Genomic DNA, 5,000 nt, shown 5'->3' on the forward strand with positions numbered 1-5,000 from the left:
GTGTATTTAGAGGGTGTGGCTATGGATATTTTTTTATTTCCTGTATGTTAATTCATGTGTCATATCATTTGTGAGGTTGCTGTTCCCCATTTCCCCCTCTATTTCCAAATCTTGTGTGTTTTCTTTTTCTCTTGCAGTCATACCGGGCTATAGAGGAACAGTCAGAATCTATAAGAGTGAACACAGTACTGGTGCGAAAATTAGAAAAAGTGTAAATTGTGCGGTGCGATTGAAATAATGAAAAGAAAGAAAATTACTGTTTGTGCGTTGTGAACTCTGAACTGATAATCCATCTTAGTAACTGGTGCGAAAATTAGAAAAAAAAGTGTAAATTGTGCGGTGCGATTAAAATAAAAAGAAAGAAAATTACAGCCAGAATCTATAAGAGTGAACACAGTACTGGTGCGAAAATTTGAAAACAGTGTAAATTGTGCGGTGCGATTGAAATAAAAAGAAAGAAAGAAAATTATAGTCAGAATCTATAAGAGTGAACACAGTACTGGTGCGAAAATTAGAAAAAAGTGTAAATTGTGCGGTGCGATTGAAATAATGAAAAGAAAGAAAATTACTGTATGTGCGTTGTGAACTCTGAACTGATAATCCATCTTAGTAACATAAAGCAATTCCGATCTTCAAGCAATTTCAACTCGGAAATGGCAGGGCCTCTGTTCGATAGGTGAGTACACATCCATTTTACTGTATTTATTTTATTATTGAGAGAAAGTGAATTTACAGCAAGTATGGTATGTATTTCATTCGCCATGTTCCTGTGTCGTTTGTCAACCCCTTCGATATTTTCTTGTGTCTGTATGTATGTATTTTCCGCAATGTATTTCTCCCTTCCTTCTTATTATTACTCTTTATTCTTTTCTCCTCTTCTTCTTCTGCCTCCTCCTCCTCCTCTTTTCTTCCCTTCTCTTCTCTTTTATTTTCCTCTATGTATTTCTCCCTTTCTTATTCTCTTCTCTTCTCTTCTTTTCTATTGTATTTTTCTTTAGGCATTTCTCACTTTCTTATTATCATCTCATCATATCATATCATATCATATCATATCATATCATATCATATCATATCATATTATATTATATCAAATCGTATCATATCATATATCATATCATCTCGTCTCGTCTCGTCTCGTCTCGTCCCCTCCCCTCCCCTCCCCTCCCCTCCCCCCTTCCCTCCTTCCCTATCTCCCTTCCTTCCTTCCTTCGTTCCTCCCTTCCACCCTCCCTCCCTCCCTTCCATCCCTTCCCCCCTACCGCATGCAGTAATGTCTCCGCTAGATATCTTGCCTCCCTTTCTACACCCTATTGAACTCCCCGCTCCTTATTTCACTTTATAATTAACGTTTTTTTTTCCATCTCTGTATGTCCCTTCCTTGCTTTAGTAATTCGTTTCATATTGATATTATACTTATTTATTTTATTTACCTATCACAACAAGATTAATTACAAGCATTATAATTTTTTTCATATTTACTGTTCTAAATAACGTGATATGGTTGCATATATGAATATTATGATATTGAAACACATGCACGCGCGCGCGTACACACACACACACACACACACACACACACACACACACACACACACACACACACACACACACACACACACACACACACACACACACACACAAAATTAACTTGGCTTGCTCTCTGTGTGTTGTAATCAATCTCCAGGGCTCTCAGAGAGCTTTTCAACAAATACTCAACTCTTTTTCGTGGCGTACAAGAGGGCGTACAGATTGCTTTGTGTTTATTTCGTATACAGAGTTTGATCATTTAAGGTATAGTTCGTTTGCTTAATTATGCTGACTGTTCATATTCCTTTACTTTTACTCGTCCTTTCTATTCATTCTCATCCTCATCCTTATCCTCACCATTACCATCCTTCTTGTTCTCATCATTTTTCTGTTCTTTCTATTATCATGTTCCTCCATTCTTCTTCTTCCTCCTCCCTCTCCCTCTCTCTCTCTCTCTCTCTCTCTCTCTCTCTCTCTCTCTCTCTCTCTCTCTCTCTCTCTCTCTCTCTCTCTCTCTCTCTCTCTCTCTCTTTTCTCTTCCCCCTCTCTCTATCTCTCTTCTCTCTCTCTCTCTCTCTCTCTCTCTCTCTCTCTCTCTCTCTCTCTCTCTCTCTCTCTCTCTCTCTCTCTCTCTCTCTCTCTTTTTTTCTCCCCCTCTCTCTTTCTCTTTTTTTCTCTCTCTCTCTCTCTCTCTCTCTCTCTCTCTCTCTCTCTCTCTCTCTCTCTCTCTCTCTCTCTCTCTCTCTCTCTCTCTCTCTCTATTCTTCTTTCCCTTTCTCTCTATCTCTTTTTATGTTTTGTTTCGCTTTGATTCTCTCTCTCTTCTTCTTCTTCTTCTTCTCCTTCTCCTTCTTCCTCTTCCTCTTCTTCTTTCCCTCTCCTTCTTCTTCTCCTTCTTTCCCTCTCTCTTTTTATGTTTTGTTTCGCTTTGATTCTCTTTCTCTCTCTCTCTCTGTTTCTCTTTCTCTCTTTCTTTCTTTCTCCTTCTTTTCCTCTCTCTCTGCCTATCCTTTTATGCTTTGTTTCGCTCTGATTCTCTCTCTTCTTCTTTCCCTCTCTCCTTCTTCTCCTTCTTTCCCTCTCTCTTTTTATGTTTTGTTTCGCTTTGATTCTCTTTCTCTTTCTCTTTCTCTTCTTCTTCTTCTTCTTCTTCCTCTTCTTTCCCTCTCTCTCTTTTTAGCATTGATCTCTCTCTCTCCTTCTTTCTCTCTCTTCTTCTTCTTCTTCTTCTTCTTCTTTCCCTCTCTCTCTATTTCGCATTGATTCTCTCTCTCACTCTCCATTTCGCATTGATTCTTACTCTCTCTCTCTCTCTCTCCTTCTTCTTCTTCCCCCCTCTCTCTATCTCTCTTCTCTCTCTCTCTCTCTCTCTCTCTCTCTCTCTCTCTCTCTCTCTCTCTCTCTCTTCTTCCCCTCTATCTCAAATTCGCATTGATTTTCTCTCTCTTTAAAGTTTTCTTTCGCTTTGACTCTCTCTCTCTCTCTCTCCTTCTTCTTCTTCTTCTTCTTCTTCTTCTTCTTCTTCTTCTTCTTCTTCTTCTTCTTCTTCTTCTTCTTCTTCTTCTTCTTCTTCTTCTTTCCTTCTCTCTCTCTCTCTCTCCTTCTTCTTCTTCTTCTTCTTCTTCTTCTTCTTCTTCTTCTTCTTCTTCTTCTTCTTCTTCTTCTTCTTCTTCTTCTTCTTCTTCTTCTTTCCTTCTCTCTCTCTCTCTCTCTCTCTCTCTCTCCTTCTTCTTCTTTCCCTCTCTCTCTATTTCACATTGATTCTCTCTCTCTTTCTTTCTTTCTTTATGTTTTCTTTCACTTTGATTCTCTCTCTCTCCTTCTTTCTATCTCTCTTCTTCTTCTTTCCCTTTCTCGCTCTCTCTCTCTTTCTTTATGTTTTCTTTCGCTTTGATTCTCTCTCTCACTTTCCTTCTTTCTATCTCTCTTCTTCTTCTTTCCCTTCCTCTCTCTATCTCTCTTTCTTTATGTTTTCTTTCGCATTGATTCTCTCTCTCTCTCTCTCTTTCTCTTTCTCTTTCTCACTCTTTATCAACACTGATTTTTGATAAGTAAATTAGTTGATTGGTATTGAACTGAGTATAGCGGCATTGGTAATGCAATTAATTTAGTATGGTGTGGGGGCATCGGTGAGTTGTTTTGTTGGTTGTTGATAAAGTTGAGTATGATGACAATGTTATTGAAGAATATGACATTGATATTGCGATCTATGCATCTGGGCTTGGGGTTTGATTCCCTCTCTCTCTCTCTCTCTCTCTCTCTCTCTCTCTCTCTCTCTCTCTCTCTCTGTCTCTCTCTCTCTCTCCTTCTTCTTCTTTCCCTCTCTCTCTTTTTAGCCTTGATTCTCTCTCTCAGAGAGCTTTTCAACAAATACTCAACTCTTTTTCGTGGCGTACAAGAGGGCGTACAGATTGCTTTGTGTTTATTTCGTATACAGAGTTTGATCATTTAAGGTATAGTTCGTTTGCTTAATTATGCTGACTGTTCATATTCGTTTACTTTTACTCGCCCTTTCTTTTCATTCTCGTCCTCATCCTTATCCTCACTATCACCATCCCTCTTGTTCTTATCATTTTTCTGTTCTTTCTATTATCATATTCCTCCATTCTTCTCCTTCTCCTTCGCCTTCTTCTTCTTCTTCTCTCTTTCTTTATGCTTTCTTTCGCATTGATTCTCTCTCTCTCCTTCTTCTTTCCCTCTCTCTCTATTTCGCATTGATTCTCTCTCTTCTTCTTCTTCTTCTTCTTCTTCTTCTGTTTCTTCTTCTTCTTCTGTTTCTTCTTCTTCTTCTGTTTCTTCTTCTTCTTCTTCTTCTTCCTCTTCCCCTCTCCCTCTCCTTCTTCTTCTTCTCCTTCTTTCCCTCTCTCTCTTTATGTTTTGTTTCGCTTTGATTCTCTCTCTCTCTCTCTCTTTCTCTTTCTCTTCTTCTTCTTCTTCTTTCCCTCTCTCTCTATTTCACATTGATTCTCTCTTTTTTTCTTTCTTTATGTTTTCTTTCGCTTTGATTCTCTCTCTCTCTCTCTCTCTCTCCTTCTTTCTATCTCTATTCTTCTTCTTTCCCTTTCTCTCTCTATCTCTCTTTCTTTATGCTTTCTTTCGCATTGATTCTCTCTCTCTTCTTCTTCTTCTTCTTCTTTCCCTCTCTCTCTTTATGTTTTGTTTCGCTTTGATTCTCTCTCTCTCTCTCTCTTTCTCTTTCTCTTCTTCTTCTTCTTCTTTCCCTCTCTCTCTATTTCACATTGATTCTCTCTTTCTTTCTTTCTTTCTTTGTTTTCTTTCGCTTTGATTCTCTCTCTTTCTCTCCTTCTTTCTATCTCTCTTCTCCTCCTTTCCTCTTCTCTCTTCTCTCTTTCGCATTGATCTCTCTCTCTTCTTCTCTCTTATGCTTCTCTTCTTTTCTCATCTATTCTCCTCTCTCTCTCTCTCTCTCTCTCTTCTTCTTTCTATCTCTCTTCTTCTTTTTTCCCTCTCTC

Source organism: Penaeus japonicus, unplaced genomic scaffold (assembly GCF_977035675.1).
Source record: "Penaeus japonicus unplaced genomic scaffold, GWHDUDI00000001_assembly GWHDUDI00000254, whole genome shotgun sequence".
NCBI classification, from domain to species: domain Eukaryota; kingdom Metazoa; phylum Arthropoda; class Malacostraca; order Decapoda; family Penaeidae; genus Penaeus; species Penaeus japonicus.